This window comes from Taudactylus pleione, unplaced genomic scaffold (assembly GCF_031769625.1).
Source record: "Taudactylus pleione unplaced genomic scaffold, aTauple2 ptg000093l, whole genome shotgun sequence".
Taxonomy (NCBI): Eukaryota; Metazoa; Chordata; class Amphibia; order Anura; family Myobatrachidae; genus Taudactylus; species Taudactylus pleione.
Window position 1 is genome coordinate 37645959 of NW_028284495.1, and position 15780 is coordinate 37661738.

General features: G+C 45.8%; 1 protein-coding gene and 1 long non-coding RNA gene across 2 annotated transcripts in view; one reads left to right on the plus strand and one right to left on the minus strand.

Annotated features, from left to right (window-relative positions):
* Positions 1–15780, minus strand: part of LOC148526954 (uncharacterized) — a 227078-nt gene that overhangs the window by 137114 nt on the left and 74184 nt on the right. The gene's annotated exons all lie outside the window — the stretch shown is intronic.
* TWSG1 (twisted gastrulation BMP signaling modulator 1) overlaps positions 14548–15780 on the plus strand; it is a 43604-nt gene continuing 42371 nt past the window's right edge. Inside the window, exon 1 of the mRNA XM_088469691.1 lies at positions 14548–14708. The gene's annotated coding sequence lies outside the window, so the exon portion shown is untranslated. The remainder of the gene's footprint in view (positions 14709–15780) is intronic.

Genomic DNA, 15780 nt, shown 5'->3' on the forward strand with positions numbered 1-15780 from the left:
CTCTCCTGCACAACAACATACCCCATATTGCACAGCAACAAGCCCCTTCCTGCGCAGCACCAAGCTCCCCCTGCACAAGAACATGCCCCCTCCAGCACACCATCCTGCTTCACCTGAATACCAGATTAGACTTAACATTGCACTTTATACTTATTCAATTTTCCTGGATTTGCAGTCACATGATCTGGAATTACTAGAGCTAGTTTCTTTCCCCAGTAGTCTATTAACAACTTGGTAGCATAAATGTATACTCCAGATAGCGTTCATGGCGTCTGGAGCACAAGCTCAACCTACACTGCCCACGCTACATCCCTGCCTACCTGCTGTATTCACGTGACCTACAGATAAATTCTAACATCATCCAACCCCTGGCTGTCCTGTGCTGAACCCAGCAACCTAACTACCCAACAGTCCCAAGACAGCTTTGTGGTGGTTGCAGAGACTGTTCTATGTTTGGGAGAACCACATTGGTGAGCATCAACACTAATGGGGCCTAACATCAACAATATATTGCCCTGATTGCCTGCTCTGCTGGGGTTGGGAAATCGTGGAGATCCAACATGTTGGAAATCCTCGATTCACCATTCTTGATCACTAAATTATCGGGATTGGTGAGTTGGGGATTTTTAACATGCTGTTTTTCCCCGATCCATAGACGGATTGCCAATCATCGATGTTAGCTGATCTGTGGTTTTTAATCGAGCCGTAGATGTGTGGCCAACATTAGTCATGTCTGGTGGCCAAGTAACATTAATTGGAGTCGTCACTCATACCCCTTTCAGACATATAACCTGGGAAATTTCCTGCTCAGACCCGAGGAATTTCTCCGGAGCAAAATCCTGGTTATTTGGTCGAGACCCACTCTTTCACACTACAACTTTTACCTATAGGACACTCTGCTCTGCCCACTCAATGTAAAAGCTGCTTGGTGCAGCCCGGGAGTAAATTCCCGGGTAGCACCATTCAGATATGAGCAGGGTAATTTCCCAGGACTTAACTCCTGGGAATTTTCCTGGTCAATTGCAGGGTCGGCTACCCGGGAACGTGTTCCCGGGTAGGTACCTTTCAGACATACACGAGATCCCGTGAATTTGGCCGAGGCATGCCAAATTCCCGGGAATCTCAGTATGTCTGAAAGGGTTATTATATAACTGTTACTGACCGTAAGAGAAAACCTAAAACTAATCTGTAAAACTCTCCTGGCAGAGAAGCATTCTGTCAGAAGAAGTTGACTTTTGCCTTTTTGTGTAGAAACCCATTAAAAACAAATTAAATGGTTAATAACTGGGTATGCGGAGTGCTCCCAGCACCCCACGGTTTTAAATTGTAGATAATTCTGAAATGTGGTTGACAACACTGCTATGTTACTGTCTATTTTTCAATTAAAGGTTATAGTTTTTGTCATTGTACCCAAAGCCATTCCAGGTGCTGTTCTTTTTTTTTCTCTCTGAAGTGAAATTTGGAGCAGGGTGCTGTGAACACCCCAGGTACATAGTAATGTTATCCTTTTTTGGTATTGCAATACTCTGATTATCATAATTCGGTTTAATGTGTTGATATTTTTGTTTTACAGCTCCCTTTACAATAAGATGTCATATGAACAAGAACTAGTTATTTTGAGTGCCTTATAATTTCAAAAATGTTATTTTTTAGACTTTAGAATAAACTTTATCTCACAAAATTGATTATCCTAACTTTTATTCTTGTTGGTAAAGATCTAGTGAATCTATAGATTATGTACAGTTGATCTATTTTCAAAAGAATCACATTTTTTCTTTTTTTGAGTAGGGTGTTGTGAGCACCCCACCTACGTACTTGTGATTTTTATCCGCTTACCCAGTTAAAGGTTAAGTACCTCCCCAAGACTTACTGTAAGTTTAAACCGCCTGTAAAAAGAAAATGTGAACATATTTTTGATGCCACATTTATTCTTCCAAATTACTCCACCGCAGTTCCCTTCTATGTCAGTCAGCCATTTTGTCAGTGCTGCACATATTACACCTGAGTAAGAATTGTTCAAATAACAATTCTAAAGCTGCATACACACACAATGATTTTGTTACCAACGATTTTATGAACGATTTTCTGTCAGATTATCTGTCAGATTTTTTAAAGTGTAATGACCGATTTTTTTGAACTACAAACGATTTTTGCATATTCCCTTAATGAAAATCGTTCAGTTGGTCCGTCTGACTGAACTACAAACTACAAACGTGAATGCGCATGAATGATAACCGTTCATCGTTTTAACTCAGAAAGTGAACGATAAACCATATTGTTATTGATAATCGTTCAAAAAATCGTTGTGTGTGTATGGACCTTATGAATTATTAGGCTTGTAGCATACGTTAGGGTAATGTCACAATAGCAATTTATTTGACACCATAAAAGTTACAGCAAAGAAAAAACATTCTGCAGCTATTTTCCCTAAAAAACGCTATACAATATTATCGGAGGATGTTATCTCGGCAATTCGGCTCAGCTGATAAAACACTACTGTAAAATGTAACTGTATTGATAATAAAGATTACAGGACAAAACCTGGCAAATAAAGCACTGTACATAGCGTTATACATTGATTTGTAGCTGTTTCTTTTCTTGAAGATGGTCAATTTTGGTCACGATTTCAGAAGTTCCTAAATTATCTACTGGTCCTGGATTACATATCTCTACCGCCTCACACATTGCGATTTACTAAACCTCACATTGGAACTAATTGGCATGCAAGTCAGAAAAAATCTAAATGTGATATCCCTACCACTTGTCAAATACTATTACCTCCACACTTTGACACACATTATTATCTCACCACCCTCTGACCCCATGCCGCAAATTATGATTCCCTCGCCCTCTCACTCCTTGCCACCTATTTTTATTTTCCCAGCATTCGCCACATATGACCTCCCTTATGCCTACCATTTGCCACAAAATGGGACATCACCACGCTTGGACACACATTATGATCCCCTACTTTCCTTCTCTCTCCACTAATTGAGTCCTCACTCTCCCAACGTTGTGGTGCAATAGGAACTCTCCACCCTCCTATCCCTCGCTATGACTTTCCACTCTGCACAAGAAAATTATGAGCCATCACCCCCTCACCGCGTATTATAAGCATCCAGTCTTGTCACTCAATATGAACCCCCACTTCTTGCCACACAGTGTGACCTCCTACCCCCACCATACATTATGAGCTATCACCCCCTGGCCATACATTATGAGCACAAAGCCTCCCACCCCTGCCACACAATATGAGCTCCCACCCCTCCTGTCCTTCTCCAAGCATTATGAGCCCCCATCCTCCTGCCTCTCTCCAAGCATAAGAATTATGATTTCCCACTCTTTGCCATGCATTAAGCCCCCAGCCCCCCACTCCTGGCCACACATTATGACCTCTCACTCCTTGCCATAGCGAATGACCTCTCACCCCTTCCAAGGTATTATAAGCCCACCCTTTGCCATAAATTATGAGCCCCTACATGTCACAAATAATGTGCCGCTATCCCTTGACACTCATTATGAAGCACCACTTCTTGCCACACAGTATGACCTCCTACCTGTGGCCACACATTAGGAGCCCCCGCTCTACCACTCAATATGAGCCCCTCCCACCCCTCACTCTACATTATAAGCTCCCACCCTGCAACCACGCATTATGGACTCTCACCACCGCCACACATTATGTGACACCAGCCTCTGCCACACATTATGAGCAGCCACCCTCCTACCCCCTCACCATACGTTATGAGCAACCCTTGCCATGCATTAGCTCCCACCACTCCGTCGCACATTGTGCCCTGCCCCCCGCCATGCATTATAAGCTGCCACCCTCCCACCCCTGCGCCATGCATTATGAGCTCCCTCCCACCCCTCCGCCATTCATTATGAGCTCCCTCCCACCCCTGCACCACGCATTGAGCTCCCTCCCACCCATCCGCCACACATTAGCATAGTCATGTGTTATGAGCCCTACCCTGTCATGCATTTTGAGCTCCCACCACGCATTTTGAGCAACCCACCCCTACACCATGCATTATGATCCTCCAGCACCACATCCAATTGGGTGAGCAGACTCGGACTGGCCTACAGGTGAAATCCCTAGTGGGCCCCATCCTCTCCTCTAATGTCAAGTTCCAGACTGTGCACTCAAATTATACATTGTTACTCTATTAGTGGGTCAATTATCTGGTATTGTAGGACCATGAATGAACATGAGAGCTTAGTTTGTTTCTATAGAAACTACACCAAGAGTTGCCCTCCTACAAGTTAAAATTAGAGGATATGAGTGAGTACGGACAGACACTTATTCATTGGTATGATAGAAATGTACAGTGTAGGGAGCAGCATGTCTTTTCAAAAGCTTACAGGTGCTGAAAACTACACTACGTGGAAATTTGCCATGGAGATGCAGCTAAAGCGGGAAAAATTGGAAGGTGACTAGTACTCTCCAAATCTTGAAGATGTAGAGAGAGCTATGGAGACAATTGGTCTTGCTGTGGAATGGTATGTTTATTCTATTATCCATGGGAAAGCTACAGCTTATGATATATGGATAACACTACAAATGGCTTATGAAGATAAAGGCTAAATGAAGAGGCACAAATTGTATCCCATGTGGTACCTGTACATACCTATCAAATTTCGGCTAAATTTTCTCCAGATCCCCGTTTACCAGAAGCATACCTGGAATTTGCTGATGTATTTAATGAGCAGTCTGTGGATATATTGCCTCCTCATCGCTCTTCATATTGCGGCAAAAATGCCTCCTCGAGGTCGTGTCTACCCCCTTTCTGTACCTGAGATGGCAGCCATGTCGGAATACATTAGGGAGAATCTCTCCAATTGATTCATCCAGCCATAACAGTGTTCTCCCCAGAATTCTTTTCCAGCCGGGTGGCATCCAAAAGTAGCCGGGTGGGAGCCTTCGCAATTATGCGCGCGCCGGGAAAAGGGGTATCTCCCAGACCAATCCAGCCCGACATGTCTCAGGCTGCTCCCCCACCTGGCTCTCAGTCAAAAGTGCCCATTATGCAGTGCCCCCTGTATTTGTGCCCTTTATACAGTGCCCCCTGTAGTTTTCCCCTTTATGCATTGCTCCCTGTAGTTTAGCTTTGCCCTTATGCAATGCCCCCTGGCTGAAGTAGTGCCCCTATGTAGTGCCCCCAGGCTTAAATAGTGCCCCCAGGCTGGTCCCTTATGCAGTGCCCCCAGGTTTAAAGTGTCCCTTATGCAGTGCCCCCAGGCTGGCCCCTTATGCAGTACCCCCAGGCTTAAATAGTGCCCCCAGGTTGGCCCCTTTATGCAGTGCCCCAGACTGGTCCTGGTCCCGGTCCCGGCCCCAGCACTTACCTTTACTTGCTGGCCGGTCTCCCGCTCGCCGCTGCTGCTGCCGCACGCTGACTGGATCTAAGCAGATCCAGCAGGCGTGCGGGGAAGGCTCCTCACGTCGCGGGTGACGTCATGACATCACCTGTGCAGTGCATCACTGGGTACGCTGGCCTCTGAAGTGATCGGAGGCTTCTTTAGCCTCCGGCCACTTCAGAGGCCAGTGTTCCACAGCGGGGGGCGGCAGGGAAAAGCGCCGGGCGGCAGGCTGTTTCTGCCGGGCGATGCGCCCGCAGAAAACAGCCTGGGGAGAACACTGCATCATCTTCTCCATCAGGAGCCATTTTTTTCTTCCTTAAAAAGGATGGTGGGCTCAGACCCTGCATCGACTACAGAGGACTCAATTCTATTACTGTTAAACACTGGAATCCATTACCACTGAACTTTTTGATAACGTACATGGAGCCTGTATATTCACCAAGTTGGATCTCAGAAGGGCTTATAATTTGATCCGTATTAAGTCCGGAGATGAATGGAAGTTCAATACATTGTGTGACGGTCATTTTGAATATGTGGTGATGCCATTTGGCCTAAGTAATGCTCAAGCAGTCTTCCAGGGATATATGCCAACGATATATTTATTGACATCCTCTACAAGTTAGTGGTAGTCTATTTCGATGACATTTAACATTTTCTAAAGACTTACAGAGTCACCAGCAGCATGTCAAAAAAGTCTTGTCGCGTCTTCGTGACCACAGCCTCTACGGGAAAATGTCCAAATGTCTCTTCGAGCAGCCATCCGTTCCATTCCTGTGGCACATAATTTCTGGGAGTTCTTTACAGATGGACCCGGACAAATTAAAAGCCATTCAAGAATGGCCCCAATCAACCTCATTATAAGCTATCCAGCGTTTTTTAGGCTTCTCTAACTATTACAGAAGATTTATCTTAAACTTCTCTATGGTGGTTGCTCCCATCACAGCTCTCACTAAAAAGGTTTGAATCCGTCCCGGTGGTCATCCGCAGCTATTCCTGCTTTTCAAAATCTCAAAACTGCCTTTTCTTCAGCTCTGATTCTGTGACAGCCACAACTGGATAAACCTTTTACTCTGGAGGTGGACTCTTCCTCCGTAGGTGTGGGAGTGGTGCTATCTCAGCTGATGACTGGAATAATCACCTGTATAGATTCTTCTCTTGTAAGTTCTCACCGGTGGAGAAGAATTACGCCATTGGAGATCAGGAGCTACTGGCCATGCGCTTAGCCTTGGAAGAGTGGAGACACCTCTTGGAGGGGCGAGATTTCCAATTACTATCCTCACAGACCACAAGAACCTGGTTTACCTTCAGACGGCCCATCGGCTGAATGCTAGACAAGCTCGCTGGTCCCTCTTCTTCTCCTGGTTCAATTTCAAGCTTCAATTTCGACCTGGAGTCCTGACTAAAAAGGATGATACTCTCTCTCTGTCCTTCGTGTCTCCTTCAGAAGAAGAGGATCAACCACAAGTCCAGATGATATTGGATCCTCTTGTATTTGCGCCCATTCAAGTCCTTTCTTGGTCACAAAGTTGTTGGTCCACTGCCCCCAAGTCTGATGGAGTCCTTCTCAACATTGCTCTTTAAAAAAAGCTTCTAATAGATACAAAAAAAATTTGCGGACCGGAAACGTCTTGCTGTTCCCTTTATGAAGGTCAGAGACAGGGTGTGGCTTTCTTCAAAGAACATTCGTCTGAAGGTTCCTAGAATGAAATTTGCTCCTCACTTCATCGGACCATACCGCATCCTGAAAGTCATCAATCCTGTAGTTTATAAATTGGAGCTCCCTCCACAGTTGAGGATTTCTAATACTTTTCATGTCTCATTATTACGTCCACTGGTTCTTAATAGATTCCAGTGTTCTCCTCCCAAGACTCCTCAAGTTCAAACGCTTCGGGGAGTTGAGTTCGAGGTTGATAAGATCTTCAATTCCTGGCATCGACTTGGTTCTCTGCAATATCTTAGCGATTGGAAGGGGTACGGCCTTGAAGAATGTACTTCGATCAAGGCCTCTGATATTCATGCTCCTCTTCTGGTTCGAGCTTTCCCCAGAAGATTTTCTGAGAAGCCTTGTGGGTGTCCGGAGTCCACCCTGAAAGGGTGGGGGGTTTAAGGTTGTGGCCTAGGATCGGCCGTTGCTCACCCCAGCACCGGCTTCCCCTGATCCCTCAGGTGGTCAGATGTCAGGTGCGGTGGCGAGTGACACACTGAGCAGTATAGAGTCATGTAGACATCCATGAGATGTACCATGCCTTGGTTACTGCGGTTGCCATCATGGACGCAGCCATGACAGTCTGCATCACCTGACTACCCTTTGCCCAGTGGTAGCATGGCAGTGGTCAGCTGACGCTGTCCACCAATGATCTGCTACCGCAGGGTATAAAGCCAGTCTCCGGACAGCAGCAAGTTGCCTGAGCAACAATGTCGCTACCTAGTGTATACTTGCTGTCACCTCGTTCCAGGTTCCCGCATCATGATTCCCTTGAGTCTCTACATGTCAACTCCTTGTGCAACAGTGCGTCCGAACATCTTGCCTGTGTGCTATACAAAGTGCCAACTCCTTGTGCAACAGTGCATCCGACATCTCGCCTGTGTGCTATACAAGTGCCAACTCCTTGTGCAACAGTGCATCCGAACATCTTGCCTGTGTGCTAAACAAGTATCATCTCATAGTGCAACAGTGCATCAGAACACATCACCTATGTGCAGTTACAAGTACCTCCTCCTGACGCAGCAGTGCATTAAAGACATAGCGTCTGTGTGGAGTCACTAGCACCACCTCTTGGTGCAGTAGTGCGTCAAGTACCCATTACTTGTGTAGAACTTCTATACCAATTCCTAGTGCAGCTGTACTTCTTCCTGCAGTACTCTTCTTGGGCCACTGTTGTATTTTCTCCATTCCCGTGGGTATTGGATATCTGACCAAAGGACCGTGACCTGCCTGCTGGGTGCAGCTTAAACCCATATCCCGCTTGGAGGGGTCACTGCTGAACACCTATCAGCAGGTTAGATTCCGCACCCTTGGTCAGGTCTCATCAATATCCGGTATTCGTAGATGAGGAGATCTTACATACAGGCCCCATGCCTCCGATACCTCCCTCAACCCGGGATCTCAGCTTCCATCCCTTCTACAGGCGATTCCTCAAAGTCAGACGTGACACTCAGATTGCAGACTGAGTGTATCAAGTGGCACCTTATCACTTTATTGTGACAGTTGGAGTCAGCCTTGAATGTAGCACACAGCCACCATAAAGACTACTGGTACAAGGAGCCACAAGGCATGTCATCTGTAATGAAAATTAGTTCTAGTCTAGTTCTGATTCAACTAAGGGCCAAGGTATAGAAGACAAGGTATTATATGCTACTCAAGGTGGGACAAATACACTCTGCTTAAGAGTGAAAGGCAAGGAAGTATTCACTGACATGGAAGACATACTGTTTGTACCTAACAAAGGAACCAACCTGATTGCTGAGTGTTCTTGAGTGGAGAGGATACAGAATCCAGCTGGCAAATGGTCGGTGTGTTGTGAACAACCAAAGATGGACTTTTATTTCCGCAGTACCTAGTACCAACAATTGTATACAGTTGACACTGTGGAGGGATGTACAATGGTCGATGAGGAATCCACCCAATCAATGGAACTGTGGTACAGGTGGTTAGGACAACTGGGCTATGATAGAGTACAGAAGCTTCAGAGTAGTATGGTGACTCGCATGTTAAAGTACAATCCTGAAAGACCAGTATGTGAGAGCTGTGTGAAAGGCAAGGAGACACTTTGCCCCGTTCCTAAATTTGCATCCAGAGCACAAGTGCCATTGGGATACATACTGACATGTGTGGACCAATAGAGGTAGAATCCATGAGTGGCAGGCATTACTTCATGACACTCATCAATGATGCTACAAGGATGTCACGTTTATTTCTTGAGCAACAAAAGCAAAGTAACAAATAGGGTTAAATTGTACAAGAATCTCATTGAAAACGAAACAGGTCAGAAGCTGAAAGCTCTAAGATCTGATAATGGTGGTGACGAATACTAGAATAGGGAACTAGCCAAGTACTAAAGAGAAAATGGTGTCCAGCATCAACTATTGCCTGTACACCAGAACAAAATGGAGTCAGTGAAAAAGCTAACAGAACAATAGTTTAGAGGGGTTTGGTACGGGAGCGCTTGGGATCCCGGCGGTCAGAATACCAACGCCATCATCACGATAGGTTTTCTCTACCCTCCCCCTTTCTTTACCCTAACCTTCTCTCCCTGGTGCCTGAACCTAACCTCTTCCCCTAGTGCCTAAACCTACCTTCTATCTCACTGCACCCTAAACCTAACCCTCCCCCCTTAGTGCAAAACCCTCCCCCTAGTGCCTAACCCTAACCCTCCCCCTAAGTGCAGTACTTACCATTGGGAAACAGGCGCTGGGATTCTGACACTTGTCAGGATTCTGGCGCCAGCATCACGACTGTCAGGATATTGACCGGATTCCGTTTAGAGAACCAGAACCATGCTGATTTATTCAAATCTCGATATGAAATTTTGGGCTGAAGCAATAAGAACAGCTGTTTACCTGAAAAATCAATCACCTACAGTGACAATCAAGGAGATGACACTATTGGAAATGTGGACAGATACAAAAAAAACCAGATATCAGCCATCAGTGGCGGAACTAGAGAGTGGTGGGCCCAGGTGCAAGAATATGCTCTGGGTCCCCCTCCCCCTGTGTGTGTACCCTGATGAATGTGATGTAATCCCAAAATGTTTAAAATAAAACATGTTTGTTCACAGAGGTAGAAGTCTCTGGAGTGCGGTATATATACACACACACACACACACATATATATATATATATATAAGCATAATTACATGTCCACATAAAATACGTTGGATATAATTTAAATACATTAAAAAAGTATAACTTACATAAAATACATTGAAATACTGTAGCCACTTCCACATAAAGTACCACCATTACACTTGTGCAGTTCAGACATCTCTCAGCCCCAAACCCAGCCCCAGCCCCTGCGTCTCTCAGCCCCAAACCCAGCCCCTGCGTCTCTCAGCCCCAAACCCAGCCCCTGCGTCTCTCAGCCCCAAACCCAGCCCCTGCGTCTCTCAGCCCCAAACCCAGCCCCTGCGTCTCTCAGCCCCAAACTCAGCCCCTGCGTCTCTCAGCCCCAAACCCAGCCCGTGTCTCACAAGCCTCAGCCCCTGCATCTCTCAATCCCAAAATCAGCCCCTGCATCTCTCAATCCCAAAACCAGCCCCTGCATCTATCTGCCACAACCTCAGTCCCTGGGTCTCTCAGCCCCAAACCCATCTACTGCGTCTCTCAGCTCCAGACCCAGCCCCTTTGACTCTCAGCTCCAAACCTTGCCCCTGGGCCTCACATCCCCCAGCCCCTAGGCCTCACAAACCCCAGCTCCTGTACCTCACAACCCCCAGCCTCTGTGCCTCTCAGCCCGTGGGCCTCCTAGCCCGTATCTCCCAGCCGCTGGGCCTCACAGCGACAGCATCTTAATCTCCAGCCCCTCCCTTCAGCGTCTTCATCTCCAGCTCTGCCCCCTCCCATACCGTGGCTCCCCCCCAGCCAACACTTACCTGCTGTCTCCTGTGCTGTTCCTCTTCCTCAGCAGCTTGGTCCTGGCTCCAGTCCTCCCTGCAACCAGCGGGGTGGCATCGCGCACCAGCATCAGAATAAACTTTATTGATCCAGGCCTCCCACTGACTTCCTGCAGCCGTGGGTCAATCATAGTTTGCGGACCAGCAGCCAATCAGGAGTGGCCGCCGGTCCGCAAGCTGTGATTGGCCCGCGGCTGGCATTAATTCTAAAAAGCAGTTTGTCTGGTTGCCAGTCAGTGATCTGCTGCCGGGCCTTCCTCTGTCAGGGCCCGGGACTAGTGTCTGATGGTGGCACTGCCGGGAGACACTGGCGGCGGGTGCAGGCGGCTATGGGCCCCTGCACCACGCCGGGCCCCGGTGCAAGGCACCGGCTGCACCGCCAGTAGTTCCGCCGCTGTCAGCCATCTACGTGTGTTTGAAATAAAAACTTATGTTTATTTACCCAAGGAAAGAAGACACAAACTTGATTTCATGTCCATCAAATGCATCATGCTAGGATACTGTGATCAGAGCAAAGGCTATTGTCTATCGGACTTTAACAACAGAAAATATATACTATCATGGGACGTTGTGTTTGACGAGACTACTTCAATTAATGTTAACAGGAATGTTGTACAGCCACAGTGACCTGTGTCGCTGAATATGCCTGCAGCTAAAAGTGTGTCTAAGAAGAGTAAAATAACAAAAGTACACAACTATTCGAGGAAGAGGAGTTCCATTAGGAGCAACAAGGGAAAACCTCCTAGGAATTTTAGTGAGGAGTTTGTTGGACTTATTCACTGTATACCTCAGAGACTTCATGATCCAAAACCAACCTATGATGGAAGGAGTGGAAGTCTACTATTGATCAAGATTTCCAAGACAAATGCCTGTAAAGCTGGGGTGGGGAACCTTCTTTCTGCCGAGGGCCATTTTGATATATACAGTATAACATTATTTGCAGGGGCACTATGCAGGCCACGGCCCTCAGCATGATATCACACAGGGGCAGGGCCACAATCGCCAGTGATTACAGCAATGCACGGAGCATCCTGAGGAGCTGTAAGGGCAGCGATGTGACTGTCTGAAGCCGGCTCCAGGTGGCACTGCTGCATAGATTCCGGCTACAGTGTGCCATTCTAGGCACCATGTTAGCCAGATGAGGCCAGCAGAAAAAAGCTCCAAGGGTCAGACCTAATGATTCTGAGGGCCTTATATGGCCCCCGTGCCTGAGGTTCCCCATCCCTGCTGTAAAGCATGAATGTATCGAGTGTTGCGTATCCAACTGTGAGGGAAGGAAATGGAAGAACTCCTGCACTTGCTTTCTTGTTTCTAGGACTAAATGTGATTTAAATCTGTTTATTTCAGAGAGGGCCATCAACATTGCTGCTGAAGATCACTTTAATCTAATGAAGAAAGTTTTAGTCAGTGCAGTTAATTATTCCAGTAAAAGTTGAGCAAATATAAATTTGCTTAACCCCTCCCATGTCTTTCATTGCAGGAATGAGACGTAAAATGTGATATGATGCTCATGTTGTGTCCTGTGATGGCAATCTTAAGCGAAGAGGCGGGGGAGGGGGTGTTAGAAGGACTGCGCTCCTCTGCTGCCTCCCTCCAGCACTATCCAGGTAGAAGAAAGTCGGCAGTCACTAGGATCAGCTGAGACTAAACTAAGAGTGAGTTGACCTCAGACATGCCCTTGTGCATGTGCATCATCTCTGTGAATCTTTACTTCCCAGTGTCCATGAGGCCAGGAGACTCTCGCCACCAAAAGGGCCCTACAGTGCTCTGCTGTATGCCAGCAAGTACACTATACCACCACCGTTGTACACTAGACCACCAGTACTACTATACGCCGGTGTCAGAACCGAGATCACAACCGATGCACAATAACACCCAGCAATACCTTGAGCTCCAGGTTACCATACATAGTGTATTACATCTACTCCTGATATACCTGTGTAATTCCCTGTGTCACATACTACCTGTTGTTCTACCTGATAGATAATAAATCTAAGAACTAGTTAAGCATACTAACCTCCACCAGCACAAACTACTGCATTATACATGTAATCAACATCACTCACAGCCTGGCCAGTTATATTATACTCAGGTGTATCAAATCATCTGGAGAACTACAGCTCCCAGCAAATTTTGATTGCACATCATTGTGACAGTTTACATTATCACCTGCTCTCAGCATTATCTCTGCTAATATTTTACTTTCATCTCTGCATTTTGACAGTGTTGTAACAGGGTGGCAGTGCGCCCTGTTCTGGCCTGCCCCCTGAACGCATGAGTTGCCCTGAGTGAGCTGGGCATCGGGAAGTACAGCATTGCCTGGATCACTCTCAGGATGCTCCGGGCGGCTGTACAGGCTGCATGCCTGGAGCTAAGGACACTCCGTACGGCTCTGCAATAGCAATACTGGCTGCAGGGTGCCATTCCAGGCACCCTGATAGCCAGATACAGAGGGGGTCGGAAGCGATGGTGCTGTCCACAGAACCGTCTGCAATGTGCTAAGGCACCTCTCGCACATTCCTAGTTACGGCCCCAATGTGTTCTAAAATTATGGTAGTGTTAAAAATTCTGGTACAGTGCGTGTGCATGTTATAAAGAGTGGCTATGATCCCCAACATCTTCATTAAGTGTTCTTAGGCTGGTTGCCCACTATAACATTAGAAAAATGGCAGTAACATCAAGATAAGCTGGGTACACATTATGTAATACATTGTTCATACAGCTGACAAACGATATATAGCTAAGTGCATCTATTGGTGTGCACAGCCCATATGTCTGTGAACGACGTAGTTCACAGACATATCGGGTCGGCCCTGCAGCACGGCAGATGCCAATATATCTTGCAACCCGCCAACCGACCAGAACACAGGAACTGCTGACACTGCTTACCAAAACCAGCCGCTCTGTTTATGGGTCCGTCCATCAGTGGGTTAGTTGGCGTAGTGTGCACCCAGACTAAGGTAAACATGAGCAATTGAGCATGCAGCACCCTTAAGACACGGACTCATCACCATCACTCCTGACAACAGACCCAAGCAGGATATGGCTCTATCACTATATATTTGCATTAAAAAAACTACAGTAAAAGCATGAATATTAACACCAGCTAATAAGTGACTTTAATCATTTAAAAACAAAAACTTTGCTTTTTTTTTTATCAAACCATTCCTGCGGAATCTTAACAAATCTGCATTTACATATACCTAATAAGATGAAATAAATATACATTTATTTTTCTAATTTAGATGTACCTATTACCTCTGAAACACATATTACTGCAAATACACAGAGCCAGCGTTCCTCCAGTAAGAGTGGAAGAAACAAACTGATGCATCATTGTTGGTAGATAAAACCACACAACCGATGTAGTAATCCAGAATATAAAATGATGCTTTTGTTTGTCAGATGTGTAAATATCTCCTGCTAGCTGTGTGTAAGATCTGCTGCTTTATCACTGGACTGGAGATATTATTAATACGAATAGAAGTGATATGTGATGGGGAAGATGAAAGATAGGTGGGAGGTGCTCTAGAACCTGGCTGCAACTTTTTGTGACTAGCATATTGGGGGCTGGGATATCCCGGGCCCTCCTCCTCCCTCTCTCCCATACGCCATCAGAGACGAGTGCAGGAGACTGCTGCAACAGAGAGAGCTGTGCAGTCTCATCCCTGTTGTAAGGAGTACTCCGTGACCCCAGGGTGAGGACTGAATACCATCCCATACAGGCTACTGGTAAGCACCTTACAGGAGTAGGATTTGTGTGTCGTGGAATAGGAGAAATGATCTTTTATTGATTATTGGGTGTGAATTTGGAAACTATTAGGAAACCAAGTAATTTCTTTTCTCCTTTCCGTGTCGATGAAGGGGTGGATTTTATACAGGCATTCCTGAACTTGGCTTCCGAGAGGGGTGCACAAACTTTACCTATAGGGAGCATCAGAAGGAATGTGCTCTTGTAATTAGTTGTACTGGGCTGTGTTTTTGATTAACCCATTATGCTCCCGTGAAATAATCCATTGCATACTCCGCTCCTGGGGTTCTGTGCAACTGTGCATTTCTTTATGTCCCCTGTGCGTTTGGAATTTCTAGCATTAATTCCCTTTCAGTGTTTTCTGTGCCTGTCCATTACAGGACCACCTACTGATGGCAGGGGTAGATTACAGACTTACAGAACCTTCCTACGGGTGTGTTACTAAAGTGCTTTCTGCTACCTTTTAAAAAAAAGTTTTACTGATAAAATATAATATATACACAGCTAGAGAACTGGCGGCACTCACGGTTTTGTAAAAAGGACAACAGCACAATTTTATATATATATATATATATATATATATATATATATATATATATATATATATAGCGCAACAAAAGACAGCGTCTCTCAGGGTCTTGTGAAAGTCAAAACGTGCATTCAATATGTCACAGCATATACCCAGTGTAGTGTATGTATATATTTTTCAAGGGCAAATTTTTATATAAAAAATGTTAGAGGGGCAATAATAGTAAATGCAAAATCAGGCTTATTTTCATTAAATATTATTGCCCTTTTAAATCTGGCAGGCAAAATCTGCAAAGATCTTGGGTTTTGAAAATCCATTGATTAGTAAATATACCCCAAGGCATTACAAGTAAGGGTTAATAACCATGCAAAATATCAGAATAATCAGTGTTAAGGCACTATCCACTTGCCGAGAAAAATTAGCGATTGAACGATTACGACATCATTCAATCGCTCATTAATTGTGCAGCAAAATGTCGGCAACGCCCAGCGATGCGCATTCCCGCTAGTCATTGTCGGCGTTGC